The 25,481-nt window shown below is 39.3% G+C and overlaps 1 long non-coding RNA gene across 2 annotated transcripts; it reads left to right on the top strand.

Annotated features, from left to right (window-relative positions):
* The first annotated feature begins 688 nt into the window (after nucleotides 1–688).
* On the top strand, nucleotides 689–25,481 carry LOC132774632 (uncharacterized). Of its 2 annotated transcripts, XR_010909816.1 has the most exons (5): nucleotides 689–2,556; nucleotides 8,221–8,348; nucleotides 16,212–16,281; nucleotides 18,160–18,251; nucleotides 24,872–25,481. It is a non-coding gene; the product is annotated as an uncharacterized lncRNA (long non-coding RNA). The 2 variants fall into 2 exon arrangements; XR_009631406.2 differs by lacking the exon at nucleotides 24,872–25,481 and having other exon boundaries at nucleotides 18,160–18,302.

The raw sequence follows: 25,481 nt of genomic DNA on the forward strand, positions 1-25,481 counted from the left end.
TGGGGAAGTGAAGTGTTTAAACAGTGATGCCCACAAAAATACATTTCCAAAACCTGTTGCAGGAGTGCTTTACACTTATTGCACCTTTGGAAACACATTGGAAGTGCCTTCTAAAGGCTAAAAATGGGAGTTTCATGTTTATTGAAAAGACTGTTTTGAGGTGGGTTTAGAATGATGTGCAATCATTAGCACTTCCGTTTGCAATTAGAAAGCGCTTAATGCACCCTGCAAGCCTTTTGCAATAATCTCCTTAGTCTGAATTTTCTATGACAAACACTTGGCAGGACATTCTTGGTTGCAAATAATAAACATTCATTAACCAGTGCCTGTCTATCTGTTGATCCCCTTCTGCTAAGTGTCAAACCAGGGCTTCATTGATTAGGCTCTTACCAAATATTGGGAACAATTTTCTGTGCCTGAAAACAACTTTACTATAAAATAGTACAGACCCCTGTATCTGTCCCATGCAGAGCAACCCAAAACAAGAAACGTGATGTTGAGATAAGCAGGAAATATTCTGATACCAGGTCCTTGCTTGCCAGTTTGAGGGGCTGCGATTTGATATACCAGGTCATCCCTTTGGTGCTACCTTAGAAACTGGCCTTATTTTTTAAAGAGAGGACATTGAATTATAACAGTGCAAGTCAGCTGACTGCTTTGTCACAGAGCTGCTGCCTTTTACATTATCGCAAGTGCCAGAGCTCTCACAGCTGCAGTTTTCTAGTCGCAGTGCGGCAAAGCAGACGCCTAGAACCGGGCACAGAGCAGCATAGGTTTTATTATTTTTATAACCAAAAAAGAGAGAAAAGTATCTGCTTTAAGCTTCTGTGTGTTTTTTACTTGCCTTGCTATACGGGGGAGCAGCATGCCACTTGGATGTGCCTGTTGGCTCTGACATTAGCAGCGTCTCTGAACTCAAGCAGACACACTGCTTGGAGCCTTTTACCTAAACTGCCTCAAATGAAGAACAATTGGTTTTTTGCCTTGTAGGTGAACAGGTGCTCCTGCCACCGCAGTATGCACCTGCAAGGAGCAGGACAAAAGACGGGATACCTGTTACTGTTTGGGGCCTTTCTCCCCACATTTCCTTTCCTCTTCTCCCTTTTTCTTCAGGTGCTGCACCGCTGAAGCCGTCTGAAGTATCCCAGAGTCATATGCCAATCCTGCTACTATAAGTAACCACAGTTTTCTCATATCGGTGAGAGCAAAAGCTGAAACAGAAAAGCAGCCTCTTTGACCTAAATCAACACCAGCCCCTTCGGATGGATGCAGGGTAGCAGCCAACTAGCAGTGACACGGCCAGCCATCAAGTGGAGGATTTCTGGGATTGCAATCTATTTCAGTTTCAGCCTGTGAACGCTCCACTTTTGCTACCCAACTGCTGCTGCTGACTTTTTCCCATTCAAACATTTCGTTCCTATAAGTAACAGCATTTTGGGTCTCTTAAGTGTACATTTGTGTGGATTAGCCTGTCAAGAGAGTAGCCCTCGTCTGCGTCATGTTGGAAACAAGGGCACTGAAGTCTGCCTGCGTTCACAGTTGTTTCGTTCTGCGTGATGCTATGCAGCTAGAATGGGTTATACTGACAACAAAGGAAGAAGCACAAACCATCACTATATGCTGGCTTGTTATTTCAGGGGGAAAGAAAGACAGAACTCTTCTTCAGTGCAGTATGCTCTTTTTGTTTTTGCCTGCTTCTTTTGTCTTTGTCTTTTTCTCTTTTTAAAACACCTAATCAGAGAATCTCAGATGCACCGTTGTGGATGTGGGTTTTTAAAATGCTGTTGAGGGGAAAGACAGCTCATGGAAAACTGCGATTTGAGCCAAGGATCACATCTTTTGCATTCTTGCTGATCTGAAATACTCAGGGGCTTTTTTCCCCCGAAGAGGAAATCCTAAGGGACAAGTTCAGTAACTAAAAAAGCAACCGTAGATAAAAGAAATAAAAATGACAAGCGTAATGGAGGCTCAGCAGAAGAAACTGTCAGAGAAATCAGTGCCTGGATGGCAATCTTACCCAGTCTGAATAATTATGAATAATTCATAGAACAAAATTACTCTGCTTTCACCTTTTCCTCATAAAATGGCATGATTGGAATCTGTAATAAATTTTCAAGATAAAATATAATGCCAATTTGAATCTGAAGAGCTTTTTGCAGCCAGATGCTACATCCTGATTTTTTTTCAATACCTTTCACAATTATTCTGTGAAAAACCCACTTCATCACGAAACACCATTACCAATGAAAATTACTGTGATTACAATGGCAACAATAGAATGCCATCAAACAATTTCTAATTTACCTAATTTACAAAGGCTGACAGCACTGGTTTTCACGCCCAAGTCTCCTCGTCATGCTTGGCACCTTGGATCCATATCAGAAAGAGACGCAAGTGGCTTCGTAATGTGGATCGTGTTCAGCACCGTTAACTTCAAGAGCCCAGGAAAAATCTGAGCAGTCTGTTAATCATGGTTATAGCCATATATGTAACAGGCTTCTTTTCCAGCATTCTTGATTGTTTTTGTTTAGCTCCTGGGCACAGGATGGCACACAGGTACAAGTTTGTTTATATCATAATGCTGAAACACTTGAACTGCAGTATATTTTCTATTGAACAATCTGTGCAGCTAAAGAAACAGTATATGTTGTTAAGTCCAAATATCTCCTTCCATGGAAGGGTTGACTGCTTTGAAGTTGGAAAAGCTTTCCTCTGCCACTGATCCTTATTTCAGTCAGACAATTGGTACAAATGATAACTATGTACATGTTTGTTGTTGGTATTTTTAAAACCTTTCTATTTAGCCTTGATTTTGTATTACAGTTAGGTGTCATATTAATATGTGTCGATCGTCTAAACTTTTTACTTACAAAATGAACCAGACTGCATCATACGATAAAATCAGATTATGCTGTTATTCTCCATATGCTGTTCTCTAATTGGGAATTAGCCATAACTATAGAAAATATATGGGTTCCTGAAGTTAACATACAGTGAAATATTGCAAACGTAACTTTAGATTCAGATAGCTTTTTAATGCAATAAGGACATCTGCACTATATTAGGTTAAATATTCCTCTTGGATAGAAAGCCCTGTTAAATTAATTTTATACCTTTATTTTCTATTTCTTCATCAGATGCATTGAACCTTAACATATTGCATTATTTTGTTGTTGTTTTTTACAAAACTGTAGAAGATCTTTAGTAATTCTTCTTAATTATGTGTTTAGACACTCTCTTACTTACTAGAGTGGAAAATATCCTGAGCTTCTATACCTAACTTATATGACAAGATGCATGTTTCACTCTATGTGCAGTTTTATAATATATTATTTTAAAATGTAGTTTTCATTTACACACATTATTTATTGTTTATTTAAATAATGCATTTCCATTGCATTTAGTTTTCAATTAGTTTAACTGAACATGTGACGAAAAGAGTGATATTCGAGCTCTAATAATTTATATACAACAGGTTGAACCAACTATAGATGCCACCCTATATATGTGCTATTTTTAGCTGATGTCTCATTTCACTCCATAATTCAGTCTGTGAGCAACACTTCCCTTATGGTTGATTCTTGTGCGGTGGTCCATTGTACTACAACAGGAACAGCACTGAACAGACAAAGGATGGGGTTCCCTGAAACAAATTCTTAAAACATTGAAGATAGTTGAACTACTAATTGCACATTCATATAGGCAATAATGTGATGCCATTACCTTCCAAGGAGCTGTAGTCAGGACTGGTTTATGGACAACCTAAGGTTGTCTCAAGTGTATAATGGTATTAAAATGGCAACTCTCTAAACTATAGTTTGTGCTGTGGTGGACGCACGAGGAGAGGAAATCCCAGGTCTATCTGCAGAGCAGTCCTAATACGAAGCTGTGCTACCTGTATAAAGAGCTAGAATTAAATACAAGTGGAGACTCAGGAAATGTTTTTAAGGTTCTTCTAAACAGGCAAACAGGTCATTGTGAATTTTGTGTACTTGCATGTATGTTTTTATAAACCAGCAAAAACATAGATTACACCAAGTAAATCCATTAACAATGTGAGTACAAGGAAGACAATGAGAAAATAATCAATGAAATATTATATAATTGCTTAAAGCATTACATTAATGCAGCCAGGCATGGGGAAAATAGATATAACTCTATACATGGAATGCAAAGATGGCTATCAATTAGAATGTTACTGATTGGCAGTTCCTCAGAGAGGGAGGGTTACTTGGAGTCTTGCTGGTCCTGATCTTTGATGTCTGTTTCAGGGAAACCCAAATCCCTTAGCCTAGATTTGGGAAGGTTCAAGCCTTCCTCCTCACTCCCCCTTCCAGGGCCTATGGGTTCAAACCCTTTTGCTGGTCCATCTAGCAATAACCAACAGAAAAGTTCTGCCTGACAAGTTCTTTAAGATCTGCTTGCAGAAGACAAACACAAAAGAGGGAGGTACAGAGTGATGGAGGGGCTGGATTACACCAGGCCCAAACTAATACCAGGCCAGGAATGTAGCCATAGTGCCAACACAAAATGGCCTATCCTAAGTACAGTAATTTAGCAAGAATATTCTTAAATAACTTCCAACATCCCTACACTGGGTAGGGCTTGGATTCAGCATAGTTTCATATGGCCTAATGTCGACCGAGGTGGTCCTTGGCTATCTTGGCAAATTAAGATTGCATTTTATAGAATGATAGAGTTATAAAGTTGAAAGAGAGCCAAGGGCCATCAAGTCTAGCCCAGTTTTGCCCTGCACAATCCACAATCAAAGCAGTTCCATCATGTGGGCATCCAGTCTCTGTTTTAAAACCTCCAGAGAAAGAGACTCCATTACAGTCCTTGGCAGTATATTCCACTGTTGAGCAACTGTTTCCATCAGGAAGTTTAGGGGAAGCTCTTTTCCTGCAACTCCATGTCCTAGTCTCTAGAGCAGCAACCTTGCCCCCTCCCTAATATGACATATTTTCACATATTTAAACATGGCTATCATGTCCTCTCTTAACTTTCTCTTCCCCAAGTTAAACATACCTACCCAAATCCCTGAGCCACTCATTGTATGACTTGGCTTCCAGACTTTTTACCATGTTGGTCAATTTTCTTTTGGACACATTCTAGCTTTGTCAATATCCTTCTTGACTTATGATGCCCAGAATTAAAGAACCAAGAATTAAGAACATACAAGATTTATTTGCTAGTTCCAGCTACTTCAGTTAGTGTAATATTTCTTAGAGTGTTCTCTAGGAAGTCATGGAGAAAAAGATAGAAATTGCTTAGTATTAATATTATTATTTCTGCTGGATGCAAAAGTATGAAAACTGTTGTTCCTATCATTAATCTGCCTCTGGAGCCAAATTCAAATCTGTGAGTGTAATGAATTGCTTTAAAGGGAGGTGTATAAATTCATGGAGATGAGGAACTTCCTAGCAGTAGAATGTTTAGCAGGGGAATACATTGCCTCAGAAGGTGGTGGACTTCCCTTGGTTGAAGGTATATAAAAAGATATCCATCTCTGAGGGATTCTTTAGCAGGGACTCAGTGCCTTTGTAGAGGGTTGAGCTAGATGACCCTTGATATCATTTCCCGCTCTGTGACCAGTAATGGGTATTAGTCAGAATGACAATAATCAGTACTAAAAAAAAATACAAGGTTATGTATGCCAGTACCTAGAGAACACAAAAACCAAGATAAAGTTACACTAACATTCTTCTGCAAAGCTTCCATAAATAACCATTCGGTCATGTTGTGAACAGAATTTTGGACTAGATAGATGTTTAGTCTGATCCAATATGGCTCTTCTAATGAACCAGACAGTTTTATAAAAATTATCCTGCAAATACATCTTCAAAATACTAAAAGATGAAATGATCAAAATTGATCCAGCCTGTGGGAAATACAATTGAGATGAAAAATCAGATTTAAAAATATACTCTAGGTGTTGTTTCACTATGTTTCAGAATTTAAAATAGAATATTATCCATATATGAAATCTAAACATTCAAGTTTATGTATCTAAAACAACAAATGCTTCTCTAGTACCATCCCTTTGGATCATCCCACATATTCAGCATCACAAGGTGCTAAAACAGCATTCAGTGGAGAAGAATTTGAGAAACTGCAGCCCACAAACCACAGGCAATTGTTGGGGATGTTTGGTGGTCTCTGTTTTCCTCTCTAATCCCCCAAAGTTCTGCATATTAAAAAAGGGGGTGGGGGTGGGGCAGCAGAAATCATAAACCAAATAAGGAATATAAAGTTACATCTTAAATCAATAGTTACTTATAAAATTCATATAAAAGTATTTCTGTCTGCAGAGTCATATTAAATCACATATCAAGACATTTGATTTGAACTATGTGAGTGTATCACAATCCTAAAAACATACTGTGTCTGGCATTGTGTTAGTGGCACATGCAAACCTAAATGCACCTTTAATGTGAGTATACCGTATGTCTCTTTTCCTATCATTGTGGAGATTGGTATTCCGCTCCTCTCTATGCAACATCAAAAGCCCTTCTGGAACTTATGGTTGAGCTGCTGTTGTGCACACACTTATTTCGTGGCAGGTAGAGAATGGTAAAGATCAGAGAAACATGGCTCTGTCTCCATACCCGTACATGAGATGAGAACATTATCAATTGAGATCCTGGGAGGATCCAGCATGTCATGGATATTCACTCAAGACCGAGTATGATTGTCTTCCAGAGATAAAGTCTTGGTGGTGGATCTGTAAATGATTGTGAATTCCTATTCTGGATCCACATGGCCTTTCACAATGAGGACATCCCCTGAACCCCTGCAAATATGGATTGTACTGCACTATGCTGTGCCATGCAGTTTTCTGACACTGTCTTTACTATTGCTTTAATGGGATTTAATGGGGCAAGAAGGCAGAGGGAACTGTGAAACAACTATTTTGAATTCTGTATGGTTGATCTAATTTTTATTTATTCTCTGTCTTCTATATAAACATTTCTCATATATTCTTTGGATATAATTCCATTTTGTGCCCATGATATAATTCTACTCTGTGCCCATGAAATATTTCTTTCATGTTACTGTAAAGTATCTCTAGGTTTGAATATACATTTTAGTTAAACTAATGTGGGAGAGTGATCCCTGTTCAAAGTGGTATGCATTCAAGTGATCTGCATTCAAGTGGGCCCTGGTTAAAATGGGCCCTGGTCAAGTGGGCCCTGCTTTAAAAAAAGGCTGGGAACCTCTGTTCTAGAATATGAGTCTTTGGTTCACTGCACTTTTACTGGAATGGAGATAAGCAGATGCCCCTAGCAATTAAGTGAATAAAAAGTCCCCATCACCTCTTTATTTAATATGACATACTTATATCCTACCACATTGTAAGACAGCTTACAAGCACATGAAAATTCATAACATCCCTTATTTATAAAACCCATATCACTCATAACTCAAGCAACTGGCCAAATATCACATTCTAAAAGCCAATTGAAACCAAACATTTATTGAACCTCCTCCATAAGGCTGTTCCACATCCCCCAGGCCTTCACCAAAATGACTCCCTCTGTGAAGTCAACACACTCATATAGTGATGAAACAGGGACCAGAGAACACAAAGAAAATCATAAATGTTAGACGCAAACACAGTATGTTTGTCCAGGCCATTAAGTGCTTTTGAAAGTTAGATCTTGGATTGGTCACTTGCTTCCCAATGCTGTATTGTCTATTAGGCAGAGGAATGTCAGCATTAAGAGCATCTTAAATTTTGGAATGTGAGGAAAATTATATTACAGAGAAAATATAATTCTTGTATCATAATTGTTTTATATATTTATTATGTAAAATAATTAGCTTATGCTTCTATTCATGTCTTCAGATTGCTCATATCACAGAGAGTGTATCCAGGTAGATTGAAACCTCCCAGATTTTGTTCCTGATCTTTCTCCTTTCACATTGGGTTAAAATAAACTGACCCAGGGAGCTGGTATAAAAAGTTAAATGCTTGTGACCGCAAAGGCCTAACATCTTCCCCTGTGACAAATCAAGAACTAGCAACAAGCCTCCAAGGTCCCATAGTACTTAAGAGTATGCCACTATATCTGTATGTGTCAACATGACTACTTTGGCCAGGATCCAAATGGCTACTTAAGCTGTGGAAAGAAATCCTATTAGAAGATGGAGTAATGGGTGACTGCGTCCTCTTCCTGCACTTGTGATAAAATATTCTTCTCTCCTTCCTTTCTCCAGACCTCTACACAACCAGAAACTACTCTCCAAAGGTTTCTCAGCCAGTTCCTTCAAGCAAATTGAGATATAGACACAAGGGAGAGTGGATGGACTCTTGGAGAATCTGCCTTCTCTCAGTGTAAGAACAAGTAAGTTGGATTCTGGCCTTTCCTTTCCTGTTTAACAATACTGATTACTGACATGAGATGTCAAATTTAGTTCATTTCTGTTTCACATAGGTGATTGCTTATTTTCATTTTATTTATAGTACCATTTTTAGGCCAGTAATCAAAGGAAAACAAAGTGGCAGCTGTGGAATGTTAAAAGTCAGTCATTCCTTTACAAGCTTCCATGTAACAGAATAGACTTTTCACATGGGGGAAAACAGTGGAGCATTCAAGTTTCCTCAAATTAATTTCATACCAAAGTTGCTTTTTTTGGAACACTAGAAGATTAGGGTCTGTCTGGGCCAGAGCAATTTGTTTCCTTTGTTCCTTGTTCTTTGTTGTCTCTCATTTGTTTCTATATTTGTCCTTATGCTTTTACGGTATTCTCAGTGAGACTGTGCATAGTTATTTGGGAGTATAAGCTTTTAATTTCAGTGGGACATACTCCCAGATAGAGCTTGGAAAGTTACTCTCAGGGGGAATGAAGACAGGTGTCCCTCCCCATGTGTGGTTTTGACTTTTTGTGAATTTGATTATTCATGGATTTGATTGAAAATATCCTCCAGTATGTTTCTATAATCAGCTTTCTCTAGTCATGTTGGAGGACCTAGATAATTCTAGAGGGAATACCTCTCTAGGAATGACTAGGGGCCCTTCCACACAGCCATATAACCCAGAATATCAAAGTAGATAATCCACAATATCTGCTTTGAACTGGATTATCTGAGACACATTGCCATATAACTCAGTTTAATGTGAATTTTATACAGCTGTGTGGAAGAGGCCTAGATCCTCTTGTGCCGTTCTGTGATTAGCTTCTAGCCCAAGTCACACATAGAGTCATGCAGAAAGGCCTATAAATTTCTAGAGAGAAGTTCTTTCAGGTAATAATATAGCATTGTCTTTATTCACAATTTTTCACATTCATAGGGATCTTTAGCTCCTAAATCCAGTGAATGTGTAGGGTTGGCTGTATGCAAACCCATCCATATCTAAGCCATGATAGGATGATACACTGGGATCCACTGCTCAGTTCTGTATAACTTCAGAATGCTAGTATATTCACTGTTCTTAGAACTAACATTTAAGGTTGTGCTCCCAGATTAATGTGTACAGGATTAGAACACAAAAAACAAATATTCAATTGCAGCTGAGAAGATTGCACACTAGGTAGATGGGCCAGGTTTCCTAAAAATTCAGTAAATGTTACTCAGAGATATGAGGCCATGTACCTTTGAGGTATACTGCAATAAAGCTCTTTAATAACATGATTACACCCGCTGCTTGTGCCTTGGGATGTATGACACAGACAGAAGCTGATGTGGGCAAAGCCTTAATTTAAAACAAGGGGAAAGTTAGAAAAAAAAAATCCCAGCTCTTGGAGTATAATATTGCTGAACAATTTCCTTAGTTTCCAACCAAAGTACCACATTTTATTCCTCAAAGAAATTACTTTTGACATACTTGAAGTTTAGTTCCTATGATAAATAACAGTGTTATGAACTTCAGAATATATGAACAGGTTGTTTTTCTTTCGAAGTTTTAACCTACAGAAGTAGCATTTACAATAAAGCCACCCTTGAATTCCAGCTACTGAATAACCTACAGCCACTTCCTGTGTTAAAGTTTTTATTCACAGGTGTGTTCTTACAGATCACTCCTGAGAGGGAAAACCTAATAACATTAGAAGGATTTATAACCATGGCTGCCTATAAGAGTTGGATATGTTCTTGGGCATTCAGAATGTTCCTTTGGATATAAATACATTCAGTGAAGGGAATTATTTCTTCTTTAAACTTATTTATTTATTTTATTTACTTTGTCTTATATCCCGCCCTCTCTCCTTCACTGAGGGACTCAGAGCGGCTAACATTCGGCAACAATTTGATGCCATTCAACATAATACAATACTAATAGAAAACACATAAACTCACAAACACAAAAATTAAAACACGATTAACAGTATTACAACCATATTAAAACCAATTATATTAAAAGTCAATTTCATCTCATTGCAATATTCGAATACAATATCCATATAACATGGTTACCCATTGTCTTTCCCAAAAGCTTTCTGAAGGATAACAGGGAGGGAACCATTCTGATGTCCCTTGGGACAGCATTCTAGAGCTGGGGAACCACCACTGAGAAGGCTCTCCCTCTCATTCCCACCAACCACACCTGAGATGTGGGTAGGACTGAGAGTAGATCTTCCCCAGCAGATTGTAGAGTTCGAGCAGGCTCATATTGGGAGATGCAGTCGGATAGATAAGTTGGGTGTGAACTGTTCAGAGCTTTAAAGGTTAACACTAGCACCTTGAATTGCGCCAGGAAGCAAACTGGTAGCTAGTGGAGCTGCTGCAATAAGAGAGTTGATAGCTCCCTATATGGCAGTCCAGTAAGCAGCCTGGCTGCAGATCTTTGGACCAGCTGAAGCTTCCAAATCAAGGGCAGCCCTACATAGAGCGCATTACAGTAATCCAATGTTGACATGACAAGTGCAGGAACCACTGTGGCTAAGTCCTACTTCTCAAGGTACAGACGCAGCTAGCACACAAGTTTTAATTGTGCGAAGCTCCCCTGGCTGCTGCTGACACCTGGGTCTCCAGGATCAGTGATGAATCCAGGAGAACACCCAAGCTGCAAACCTGTGTCTTCAAGGGGAGCATAACCTTTTCTAACCCAGGCTGTAACCCTATACCTTGATCGGCCTTCTGAGTGACCAGGAGGACCTCTGTCTTGTCAGGATTGTTCACCTTCATCCAGTTCGTTACTGCCATCAGGCAATCGTTTAGGATTAGAATGGTTTCCTTGGAGTAGGTGGAAAAGAATAGTAGAGTTGGGCATCATCGGCATAGAGGTGACACTGCACTCAAAAACTCCAGATGAGCTTACCCAGTGGCTTCATGTAGATCAGTGGTTCTCAACCCGTGGGTCCCCAGATGTTTTGGCCTTCAACTCCCAGAAATCCCAAGAGCGGTAAACGGGCTGGGATTTCTGGCAGTTGTAGGCCAAAACACCTGGGGACTCACAGGTTGAGAACCACTGATGTAGTGGTTCTCAACCCCATCCCCAAGAGCATCCTCAACCCCATCCCCAAGAGCATGGGGATAGAACAGGACAAAGGCCAGGGGGTTGAGCAAGAGTCCCCCAGCACTACCTTTTGGGACTGGCCCTTCAGGAAGGACTGGAGCCACTGCAAAACAGTGCGCCCCAGCCCCACCCCGGTGAGCTGGCCCAGGAGGATACCATGATCGATGGTATCAAAAGCCACTGAGATGCCCAAGAGAACCAACAGGGACACACTCCCCCTGTAATGCTCTCTGTGGAGGTCATTCACGAAGGAAACCAAAGCCGTTTCCATTCCATGACCAGGCCTTTGTATTGTATAGAAACCATAACCCTGAGACAGAGTAACATCACACATATAGAAGCAAACAGAGAGGCAGACTTTAGATACCTTAGTACAGTTGGTTCTCACATTTGCGAGCTTAAGTTTTATGGATTTGATAAATGTATTCTATCTAATAATACCAGTCTTTCAGGGTGACACAATTGTCAACCTCCACTAGAAGAGTCATCTTGGAGGACCTAAAGATTCTTAGAGAAATGTTTTCTTGGATCAAAAAATAGATTCACAGTATTTTTCAGTTTTGCAAGGGATCCTATGCCCTAAACTCACATGAACATAGAGGGTCAACGGTTCATTCTGAAATAATTCCCTCTGCCCCAAAAAAGTTTTTGTTTTAGATTTTCAGAAAAAGGTTGCCAGATTCCAGGGTCTGGCCTGTAGTGTCTAATTTTGTGGGTAATCTCCAGATGTGAGACAAGTGTATAGATTTTCTAGGGGGCTTTCTTTGGGGGGGGGTCTCAGTTCTATGCAAGCAAAAAGGAGGTTTAATTGATTTGTTGCTGCAACATGCAAAGACTCTCCAGCACAATCAATGCTTTTTTATTTAGTTAGTTTCCTGAATCCCTCACAGTTGAGGTCTCAGGGCTCATTCCTTGTTTGGCATTGACCTTCTGGCTAGATGCAAGTAGGCTAGATTAAATACCCCTTATCCCATCTGCCTAATTTAAGTTGGGAGGAATCACACCTCATTTTACCTTGAACTCAGAAATACAGATTTCTGTATTAATATTCAAACAGGAAAGTATGTTCTTTCTTTGTCTCTCCCTTTATATGTGAGTATATGTGTTTGAATGATAAGGTGTGACCAACTGTGCTAAATTATAAGGTGTGACCACTTCACCAGAAGTTGCCCTTAGGTCTCAGATTTTGACCTGGAAACTTCAGGGCTTGGAAACATCTTGGACTGGCAACCCTAGAAGCAAGCCTACATCCTAAAGTGCCCTATGAGAAATACTATATAGGAAGTTTCTTAAACTACCTTTCTAGGATTACCACAGACCAATGTTCAGTTATTTTTCATGGTAGAGTGTAATGCTTTTTTAATATGCAGCATTATCTACTGTATGCCTTTGTTGTGATGGCTAATTATATTTCGTTCCTTTATATAAAAGTGAGTTTACTATTTCTTATTGTGCCAAACCACAGGCTGTTGATAGGCCTATCGTGGGTCTGGATGGAAAGATCACTTGGGCTTCAGCCATTTCTGGGAAATCTGCACCACCATTTATTATTTTAACTGGCCGCTTGCCCTTTGTTCCCACATTAACAGTTTCCCTGTGGTGCCCCTAACCTTGGTATTATTTTCACTTCCATGCTAAATTTCTACAAATGAAAGACATAGACCTTCCGGTTTTACAGCGTGGGGGGAAAAACCATGTGCTTTATTAAATCTGAATTCTACATTCCAGTAATAAATTTGGAACAAAATCACAAGCTGTATCCCTTGGCCCCAGTTATGTTCATATAACCCATCCTGATAGTTGTTCCAGTAGGCAAAAGGAAACATAACAACTGATTATATTCTGGAAGTTTGTTTGTTTTTCCCTCAGGGTAAAATTCAGCTTGTTTTGTGTAAGCTTTACAGGTTAAATCAATTTTGGGAACTGATATATAAATATAGATGCCCTGATGCTGTAACTGGTTCTGAAACTTTAAAAATGGATTGGTTGAGTGTCTAAGCAAGGTTGCATTTTAAACATTTTCCTATTTCTTTGGTTGTTTATAAGTTATATTGTGTTTATTTTATTTGTTTTGCAGTGATTGTTGTTATTTATTAGGCATTGCATGTTAGCCATGTGTGTTATTCTTGTAAACCACCCTGAGTCCCTTCAGGGAGAGAGGGCGAGTTATAAAGAAAGTTTTATTTATTATTATTATTATTATTATTATTATTATTATTATTATTATTATTATTTGTATCTGTTGCTGAATGTTTATGAAGTAAAATAGAAATGCAATATGCCCCCCTTATCTAGGAACTTGATATACATGGTTTTACTTATTATCTGTGGTTTCTGGTATCCACAGGGGGTCTTGGAAAGTATTTCCCATGGATAGGGAAGATGTATTGTAAATCAGTTTTAATGATAAGCATTTTGAGGAGACAGAGAAGGCTTAACCCATATAAAGCAAACATTTCCATTAATTTTCATCTGGAATCATAGGGAACTGTAGAGATGGATTGTAATTCCTACAGTTGTACCTCATGCAAATGTACCAAGGTCATCTACATCTAGAAAATATATGTCATCTACATCTAGAAAATATTGTTTTGCTTTGTTTGCTTGGAAAGATTTATTCAGAGGAGTGTTGTCTTTACCTTCTTCTGAGGCTGAGAGATTGTGACTTGCCTAAAGTAACCCAGTGAGTTTCCATGGCCAAATAGAGATTTGAAACATGGCCTCAAGAGTTGGTCCAACACTCAAAACCATCATACCATGCTGGATCTCTGAAAAAAAGATACCCATATGAAACAAAAAATGTTTCTGCTATTACTGTTGGCAGTTGGAGTTTTCTATGTTCCTATATCAGTTCACTATATTAATCCAGCTAATGTGACATTGTACACATGTACAGGCAACTGTGGAAGGCATTGGGCTCTTAGGAATCCTTACGGTTGCAGCAGGCCCGTAGCCAGGATTTCATTTCGGGGGGGGCTAAAAAAATTTCAGGGGGGGTTTCGGGGGGGCTGAGTTTCGGGGGGGGGGCTGAGTCTGAGTGAAAGAGGGTCTAGCCTAGCAAACCTTTTGTATCATTACCCCAATACCCCCATACATATGGGATATATTGCCTGGGTTGCATATACATGCCTGGGTTGCAGCCCTACTTTACCCAGTCCCACAAGAAGTTCCTTTTGCTTTCAGGTACCATGTATGAGACATGGGACTATTTTCACATTGGGTTTGCGTCTTTTTAAAAAACAGGGAGTGAGCAGAGCTCATCCTGTTACAAAAAAACCCTAACCATTGGTCTAAATTGGTCCTGGGGGCCTCCCAATGGTGCCTTGAAAATGCTTCCAAAATTCTTTAGAGCATATGTTGGGACATCTTGGGGCAACAAAAAAGTTTTTGAAAAACATTGCAAAAAATGTTGTTTGACCCCTAAGATTCACACTCACAGAGGACATTTTGGAGCAAAGACTAGCAGACTTTGCCCATTCATATGATATCCCATTAGTAGGGATGTTCTTTTAAGCCAAATTTAGTTTCAGAGATTGCTGGCATGGGCCAAATACAAAAGGTGGAACAAAAAATACCAGTATACCAATAGTTTAACTCTTACTTGTTGTAACTGAATGTTCGGAGATGGATATCAACCTTACAAAATAAGGAAAAGAAAAATACAAACACCGGGAAACCAAAAAGTCATGATGTTTTGGGGATGGAGGTCAGAAGGCCAAACTGGGACCTTAGGAGGGGTAGATTCAATCTCAGGATCTGAAGTTTCCAACCCCTGCTCTACATGCTCTCGAGCATAGAGGGGTTTTACCCATCACCTGCTATCACCTATTTTTCTCTGGAGATGCTGAACAAGAAACTATGCCTCTGTATGCAAAGCCTGTGCTCTCCCATTGGGCCATGGTTTACTCTCTCCTGAAATCAAAGGGATTTAGAAGGTCTTAAGTAGGATGGGAATGTACCTATTTTTAATATGAAGATCATTATCAATACTCCATCATAACATAATGAAGCAGATGAATTCCTTGTGATTAATACATGAATAAAAAAACATGGGTTTCAAACCTCTGGTGTGAAGGAGGCTCACCACTTCTAATCAGGTAACTGGGAGTTGGGGGCATAACCTAATTACACCTTTTTGAAAAGAAAGTGCTCCAGTTATACATGGTAATTAGAAGGTGAATTTGAATTAAGGCAAATTATTGTTAAATATTAAAACAATACAGTTTGATGAAGATCACATTATTTATTTAAGGTGAACCTTTTTCAAACTGTAGTCTGGGTAGTGGAGCACTCTGAATTACTCTTCAGTGCTGTTTCCCAAATTAATCTGAAAATAGCTCTTGAGCAGCATGTTAAGACTGTTAAGCATGGGCTTTTATGCATGCAGAACATTTGCTTTTGCGTGATTACAGTTTTTCAATGTTAATATATGCAAAATAAAATTGTGTTCTTTAATCTCAAAGAGATTCATATTCTTGAAGAAAGTCTTTGCTTTTCCTGTACTTGGTTTGGAAAACATGGCACAAATTTGCATATTAATAATTAACCCACTGCATTCCCATTTTCTTTAAAAAATTAAATTTACCCATGAATCATAAAAAGCAGTGGGAAGAGAGCTACCTGCACGAATACTAAAATCCTTTACATTTTTTGTCTGATGCTGATTCTTACATCTTCCTTAGTTTTCATAAAAGTATTGTATTACAGTTCTGGTGTGTACTAAGTCAATTTCTTTCAACTGTATCATTCCAGGAATTGCATGAGGAGGTGGCTAAAAGAAGAAGAAGCTGGAGAAGCAGCAGTGTCTCCTAGTGGATGGAAGGCATGTGCTATTATCATATTATAAAAGTGGAGAGCATTTCCTTATGACTTAAATGCCCCTTTGAGACAAATGGGATCCTTCGTATTTGCACTTTGAGGTGGCATCTTTCTCCCTGTAGTTCCAACCCTTGGACTCCTATCACATCCTTTCTCCCTTTACTTTCAGGAGTCCTCTGTGGATCTAGTTTTCAGGCCTCATGGTGACCTTAATAACAGACAACAGGTTGTTGTTATTCAATGGTTAGCGCATTACCACTTCTCATCAATTAAGATAAAAAATCAAAACACAAGATGTAGAAAGTAAGCCCAGTAAAGAACCCCTTGAACTCTTTCCATACTTCATACTCCCCAATCCCCCCAAAAGCTAAAGGTTTCCCCTTGACATTAAGTCTAGTTGTGTCTGACTCTGGGGGTGATGCTCATGTCCATTTCTAAGCTGAAGAGCCATTATTGTCTGTAGATGTCTCCAAGGTTATGTGGCTGGCCTGACTGAATGGAGCACCATTATCTTCCCACAGAAGCAGTACCTACTGATCTACTCACATTTGCATGTTTTTGAACTGCCAGGTTGGCAGAAGCTGGGGCTAACAGTGGGACCTCACCCTCTCCCCGGATTCAAACCGTTGACCTTTCGGTCAGCAAGATCAGTGGTTTATCTCACTGCACTACCAGGAACTCATCCCAAACCCTACACATTAATTGCTCTCTTCCTAAATGATATTTCTCTCTGTCTCTGATTACCCAAGCTCTTTTTGAACCAATTTGTATTTGACTTAATAGAATTGCCTTATAGTCATATCCTTTGCTCTGTACACCCCCCCCCCCCAATTTTCATGACACTTCATGAGCTGTTATTGTCTGTCACTACCAGATTCACCTTGCTTAGCCACAGGTTGATTCATTTATCAAGGGTCTCTAGCATTTTCTAGGGGCTGGAGGAATTACCCCCACCTATATCACAAGTAGCAAAAAAAATAGACCAAGACACACTGACAAATGTCTGGGTTATTTTTTTAAATGCCAAATCATTCCAATTCCAGCAGAAGCAAGGAAATTACTTTCTAAAAAAATATTGTTATGCAACATGTTGCAAAACCTTAAAGAATAACTCCTTATCATATATACTGCAAAACAGATTTAATTATTGGGTAGTTAACCAATAGTTTTACTGACCACACCAACAACCACCATGTCAGACTACACAGAGAAGCCATTGAAATCCACAAGCATGTGGACAATTTCAACAGAAAGGAAGAGACCATGAAAATGAACAAAATCTGGCTACCAGTATTAAAAAACTCTAAAATTATAACAGCTAAACAACAGAGAGGAAAAAACCAGGCACAGATTAACACCTCCCAGCAACAGATTTTCCCAGACTCAGGCAGGCCTTCAAATGCTAATGAAGGTGATCAGCTAAACATTCACACCTAACAGCAGCAGGGAAGAGCTCCTTGCCCCACCCCAGCCATTCCACAGATATATAAACCCACACTTCCAACAGACCTTCTCAACCTCTGAGGATGCTTGCCATAGATGCAGGCGAAACGTCAGGAGAAATGCCTCTAGAACATGGCTCCATAGCCCGAAAAAACCCACAAGAACCTAATAGTTTTACTGTTAATTCTCTGTTAAACCTGAGGGCGAAAGGAGTGGCAGAAAACTTGGAAACATGCCTCCAAAAAGGACACTTCGGAAATCACTAAAATCTATAACTTACAAACACTGTAAAAATAGAGGGGTGTATAGTAATTATAATATTACTTGGAATGTGTTATTACATAAAAAAACAGAAGGAGAGAGTAAACAGTTGCAGATGATGATGTTACTTGCAAGAGGTCTCTTTTTAAATCAACTCATTCTTCTTTTTACACAAAAGGTCCATAAAAGGATCCCAGTCTCTTAAAACAATGGTGGCTCCTGAGGCTTTCCCATTCATGGCCCATATCAGTTCAACACATCCTGGACTAGGTATGTATGATAAAGGTGTAATACAAGTACAATAATAAATTATTTTGGGAACGTTTGCACTGCTGTGTGTTTTGTAGTCAACCTGTATGGATCATGGTGTGTTTCCTCTGGACATGATGACGATGGTTGATTATGATGTACCATGAACAATTCTGAAGGGAAGTTGTTACAGGACACACAATTAGAACCAATTAACCTTCTAGTGCAAGGGAATCCCATCAAAAATCAAGCATATAGTTGGGCTGTATTAAAATTCATTAAAATATACCATTAGAAAAATGTAAACAAAAAAGTGGGGGGGGGGGAGGCAGAGAGAGAGAAATACATTTACACGCTTTTTGTGCATTGTTACTTTACTGGAAGGTTTCTCAAAAGACTCCCAACATATCTCTGGAAATAAATACAGGGTGATAGTATGAGAAGACATCTGTTTGGATCTGCTTTTATAAACATGTAGGTATCCCTGATGACATATAGTTTGTTTTTCACCAATTCCTATGTCTCCCCACCCTCCTTGTTTCTCTTAATGCCCTTTCAGGGTCATTTGACTTTCTTCCCTATCACTTCTGCTGTCTTTAACATTTCCCTCACCTTATGCTCTCCTCCTGGAAAAAGGGAGCTTTAGGCTACTGGGCCCCTTCCACATCAGAGCTTCTGGTCTACATTTCTTTGACAACCTGGACTAGCCATGAACAATATCACCCCTCCCCTGCTTCCATAAATCACAGCACTATATATGTCTTGCCCTTGGCCCTTTTCATCAAGGCAATATTCGTTTTGACACACGGGAGTCAAAGAGATTGGGGTTTTCCAAAAAATCAGATGCCAGGGAAGGCATCAGTATAGTATTTCAATGGCCAGAGGAGGTTACGTTTCCTCATATAAAGAGGAGCCTGTTTTAATTATTAGATCTAAAAGGGGGCAAAGTGGCAGAAGGAAATTTAGCAACATTTAAAAAGAGCATTTTTAGACTGCCTTTCAATACTAGTGAACATCTCCATTATATAATCGGTGTATGTCAAAAATGAATAAAATAATTTTAAAAACCAAGTTTCCAGGGCCAGATGAACTACATCCAAAAGTATTGAAGGAACTAACAGAAAATATTTCAGAACCACTGGCAATAATTTTTGAGAATTCTTGAAGAACAGGAGAAGTCCCAGCAGACTGGAGGAGGGCAAATGTTGTCCCTATCTTCAAGAAGGGAAAAAAGAGGATCCAAACAATGATCATCCAGTCAGCCTGACATCAATACCAGGAAAGATTCTGGAGCTCATAATTAAAGAGGCAGTCTGCAATCACTTGGAAAGGAATGCTGTGATTACTAAACGTCAACATGGATTTCTCAAAAACAAGTCATGCCAGACTAATCTTATGTCTTTTGTCAAGAGAGTTACAAGCTTGGTAGATGCAGGGAATGCTGTGGATGTAGCATATCTTGATTTCAGTAAGAAATCCACGATCTTCTTTCAAAGAAATTAGTCAAATGTGGGCTAGGCAATGCTACTATTAGATGGATCTGTAATTGGTTAAGTGACCGAACCCAAAGGATGCTCACTAGTGGTTCCACTTTATCCTGGAAAGAAGTGACTAGTGGAAGCGGGTATACTGGATTGGGACATGTTTTGTATTGGGGCACACTGCATAATAGGACAACTCGTAGCATGATCATGCTTCTGACTCTGCTTTTGCAATGCTTTCAAAGGCATAGTTACAACTCCCCCCTCTTCTGAGAATATTAACATTGTACATCAGATTTACATGATTGTAAGTTGGTTTACAATGATGTAACTTTTCAATAGGATACCAGTCCCAGTTTTGAAATGTTAACCATTTAAAAAAACCAGCAGCACTGAACTGTATCTTTGAGTATAGGCACATGGGACTGGGCTGTGCATGCACATACATCAGGACCTTTGTACCCATTAGATTTTGGTTCCAAGTCCCTCCATGGATACCAAAAAGCCATTGATGTTCAGGTACCATTATATACAATGCTGTAGTAAAATGATGAAGTTGTGTAAAACGACAAACTAAATGTATCCCAGAGAGAGCCCAAGGAGCTATGAAATGACAATGAGGGTGAAAGAGAAAAACGTGCCAAGAGGAAGGCACATCAAGCCAACCCTGACTGGGACTGCTTTCCACCTGGAAACCGATGCCCTCACTGTGGGAGAACATGGAGATCAAGAATAGAGGTCCACAGTCACCTACGGACCCACCGCCAGAACACCAAACTTGGAGGACCATCATCCTCGGACTACGAGGGATCGCCTAAGTAAGTAAAGCTCATTATGTAAGTCCCCCCCCCCCCAAAAAAATATGTATAAGGTGTGGGTGGTTGAATCCATGGATGCTGACCCATGCATATAGAGAGTTGACTTTATAGGTATTCAAAATACTATTTGAAATAAAGTGTCATATAGTGCTTTGTTTTCACTGTCTGTAGGTCTTCCCTAGGTTTTGCCACATTAGTTCATTTCTTTACAGAATTATCACCAAAAAAGCTGTTCCCGAAGTAGCTTATAAGGCAATTCTTATCATCAACATGAAGAAGGAGTGGGAAGGAAAACTCTAATATAGTGATTATGTTTGGTTGTTCAAATGAATTGATCTATATCTTTTTAGGAACTGGTTTCTTCTCGGGTTTACATTCTTTCTCCTTGCGTATTCTTTTGCTGACCTGTTTTTGCTTATTATTATTTTGCTTTTAAAAAAATATTTGCTCTGTGTTTTTTTTAATGAATAACCTTGCATAACTACATTCTTCAACTATAAGGTCAATTGACCAGGACTAAGAAGATGTTAATTTTTAAAGATGTCAAACTTCTTGGGCTGCCAACTATTCGGGAAAGTCGAAGCAAAAGATATGTGTTCATCAGATGAAAGAATTATGTAGTCCAACCAACCATTTGCACAGTAGCCTAGTCACTGTCAAGCAGGCCACGAGGAGATGCATCCTCCTTCCTGTTTTATCCAAAATGGGTCAGACTATTTCAGACAATTGAGGTAATATATAGTCACAATTTGATCTTCAGTAGTTACTGACACCTTTATCCTCAATTAATTTGTTCAATCCTCTTTTATAGTTCTCAGAGTTAGTGGTCATCTTTACATCCTGATATAATGAATCTCGTACTTTCTGCCCCGGCAAGCAGACCCTTGGTGAAATAACCCTAAGGAAAGTATACCCTGCCTCCTGCAGTGCTCTTGCTCCTTCCAAACTAGCTGCACGAGGTCATTTTTGGCTGGGGGTGGTAAAGGGAACACACATTTTCTGCAATCAGTTTAGTGATCTGGAAGAAGAGAGTGGCCCTGTCAACTTGAGACAACAACAGTGGAAGTGATTTGTGTTGCTGCTGGAGTCTAAAGGATGGCTCCTCTTTGTCCTTCCTGCCTTCTGGATGAGGGCAGCACTAAATCAGTGCCAGTTTATGTTACTAGATGACCTGATTCTTCAGATAGACTAACTGAATACTGTCCATGCTGAATCTCCACTGCCCTAAACCAACTGTTATGCAACTGCCAAGCCAGCTCATTCACAAATATGTACATAAACTCTTACTCTGTAATATTGCCATTAGTTGTAGTTTGCTATCACTACCAATCCTTCAGCTCTCATTTAAATATAAAAAAGAGATATAACTTGCTGACATAAAGAGATATCTATATACTACAGCAGCCTTGATAAATACTTAACTGCTAGTGCCTCAAGAGCTTAGCCTTTTATTTATAATGTTTTATCAGCATTGTATGTTCACAGTATTTATTCCAAAACACTACAGAGACAACACATTTGATGAAAGTTTCTGCAGAACTCAAAAACATGCATGCGCTTTTGTGCCACTCTGATTGGTTGGAATAAAGGTTTCATTCAATTGTGGAGCTTGGAGTTTGTGAAGGAGTTTTCCAAAGTCTATACATTCAGCATAAAATGTCATCATAATGTCATCATGACCTCTACCTCTGAGGATGCTTGCCATAGATGCAGGCGAAACGTCAGGAGAAATGCCTCTAGAACATGGCCATATAGCCCGAAAAAACCCACAAGAACTGAGTGATTCCGGCCATGAAAGCCTTCGACAATACATGTCATCATAAGTCTTTCTTCTTCTTTTCGGTAACAAAGAAAGGCCTTCACGTACTACTGCTTTATGCCATGTAACTCCATTTGAAATCCACTTAGCCATTCTTGTGAGGGTAACTGATGGCTGAGACTGTGTATCATATCCTTGCCTTTTTTGTGCTTTAAGAGTGTAATTGCATGTTTTTGTGCATATTAATGGTGTCATTACCCACTCCTGTATTTTATGTCTTGCTTTCTGATTGGCTTATCTATTTTTTTTAAAAAAAGAACACAATGTAGCTAGAAGAGTAGCATAATACTATGAATGTGCTATAGCCTTATATTACGATATAACAGCAAACAAACAACAAAATCAGTTCTCAGAAGAAGGGCATTAGAGTTGTTAAAACATACTAGAGAAGTAATCTTTCCGACCAAAGCACCAGAAATAGTTTGGAAGTTCTTGGGAATCCTTGAGGGAGGGATAAACAAGTGCTATGAGACACTTGAACTAGTTACTGAATTATCGTGGGAAAGGGAGGCTGGATAAAATGGAAGTTAAAATGGGACTACTACATTGCTATAGCAGTATAACAGCATGGTGTGATAATACTTTCAGCAGGGATGGCTGGTGGATCTATCTCTATTACAGGTCTACTCTCAGTTTATGTCAGTTTCTCCTACAGCTGCTCCTGGTTGTGTGGGAGCTATCTGGGTTCTGGTCCTTATTTTTAACAGAGGATTAGCCATAGGGAGAGCTTCCCTACAACTCAAAGCAGCTGGAAGAGGCATGGGTGCAAAACTGAGAGTGGTTTCACTACACCTGTGCTAACTGATTTACTCTGTATTGCCATATAATTCAGTTTCAGAAGGCAGTTTGACTGCACTGAACTGGATTATATGAGGGTTGAATGAAAAGTAATGCCTCCACCTTCGTTACTTGGGTTTGGATGGGAATATTTTAATAAATCAAATGCAGAAATGATCCTTAGAATGTGCTCTTTAACTACCACTATTCACTTTCCCACATAATCACCAGACAACTGGATACATTACTGCCAACGATGAACAAGTTTTCTGAAGCTGTCACGTAAGAAGTCGACACTCTGTTTCCGCAACCAGCATCTCACAGTTCTTTCATCCTGGGTACCCATTGTGCACAGATCTTCTGATAGCCAAGCAAAGCAATAATGTGACCCACATATTACTGTGAAATGCAGATTATGCTAGAAATTTCTCTCTGAGTGATATGACCATCATCCTGAATCAATTTGTCAATCTTTTGCTTGTGAAGCTCGGTGGTTGCTGTCACAGGACGTACAACTTTGTTTGTCACGCAAGTCAGATGTTCCCACCTCAACATCTTTAAACTTATTCGCCCAACAATGCACAGTACTCATATCAACATAATCATCATAAACAGCTTGCATTCTCTGATGAATCTCCTTTGGGGTGACACCTTCTGCTGTCAAGACTTCAATGACTGCACATTGCTTAAGTCGCATTGCCAATCATCTGCGCAGGGTTCCATACTTCGCATTTTAACAACACAATCATTCAATGCTAAGGCTTCCCGTCAAAATGGAACTGTAGAGGAGAGTCTACTGAACAAGCCAGTACATGCCGCATACCAGTACTGCCATCTGTTGAGGAGTTACGAAGGTGGAGGCATTACTTTTCATTCAACCCTCATATGTGTCTACACTGGCATATAATCTAGTTTAATGTAGTTTAATTGCATTATATGGCAGTGTAGATGGGGCCTATTTTTTTCCATTTCTGTGACAGCATACAGTCTCTGAATTAGATGTTTCTTGCTCCATAACCTACCATTCTATGTTTTCTGAATGTATGTATAAAAGGCAAGAAAGGCCAATACAGACAACTGCATTAAATTCTTTGAAGAAGCTTAAATATACAAGTCAGTATACATTCACAATATCCACTCCTGCCAAACTTGTAAACCCCAACAATACAATTTGTTTAAAAAACTGGCAGCTTTTTTCTCCCATGGGAAGACATTGACACAGTAACCTCAAATGCATTCTGACTAACCCAGCTGGAATGAACAAAAATTAAACTATATGAAGAGCAGAAAGAAATCTTGGCTGCCTTTGCTTCTTTGCCATCATACTCAAAAAGGCGCACATGCGAAGTGAGTGGGGAGCCTAGTAAACACTATGAAATTACAGTTGTTGCTACTCAAGTACAAAGCATGAACAAAACTAATATTCTTCTTTGGATCAAAGAGAACCTTGAGAATTGCTGTTTATCAAATCAGCAAATAAATATCAGAAAAACCATAGACTCGGATACTTCAGCCATTGTTCTTACCTCTAATATCAGTGATATCCCTGTTTTGTGGGAAAATCCCAATGTCCTACATGAAGAATTTATCACCTCTTGCATTTTTATAGGTAGTGAATTCCCAAAATACACAATGGTATATCTTCTGCCAGCAATATCATAAATCTCAAAAGCCCAGTAAAATATGCAGTTTGACATGATCTAGTTTTGAAGTTTTCACAATCTGATTTTGATTTATTTTCACTAGGTTATTATTGAAATGTGGAGCCCCCGATGGCACAGTGGGTTAAACCGTGTGCCAGCAGGACTGAAGACCGACAGATTGGAGGTTCAAATCTGGGGAGAGCATGGATGAGCTCCCTCTGACAGCTCCAGCTCCCCATGTGGGAACATGAGAGAAGCCTCCCACAAGAATGGTAAAACATCAAAACATCCAGGCGTCCCCTGGAGAATGCCCTTGCAGAAGCCCTACTCTCTCACACCAGAAGTGACTTGCAGTTTCCCAGACATTGAAATGTAAAGATTTATTTGTGCCTCTTTTAATATGCAGTCATAATGATTTTAAAACATTCAAATGCATATCCAATGATCAGAATTGTTGTACCACTTGTATGTTTCTCATTATATTGGTAAAACCCAAAGTACATGCAACAAATCATGTAGCATTTCAGTTAGATAAATCATCAGTGTGAATTATGCAACACAGTTGTTGCTGAATTGAAGTTGTTACTGAATTGCACCTCCCAGCATATCTCACGCAGTTCCATAAGAACTAGAGGTTTGCACAATTCTGCAATAATCACTTATAAGCTTGCAAAGATTACTGCAGACGCAGTCTGCAGCCAGGAAATCAGGAG

The sequence above is a fragment of the Anolis sagrei genome, chromosome 4, assembly GCF_037176765.1.
Source record: "Anolis sagrei isolate rAnoSag1 chromosome 4, rAnoSag1.mat, whole genome shotgun sequence".
NCBI classification, from domain to species: domain Eukaryota; kingdom Metazoa; phylum Chordata; class Lepidosauria; order Squamata; family Dactyloidae; genus Anolis; species Anolis sagrei.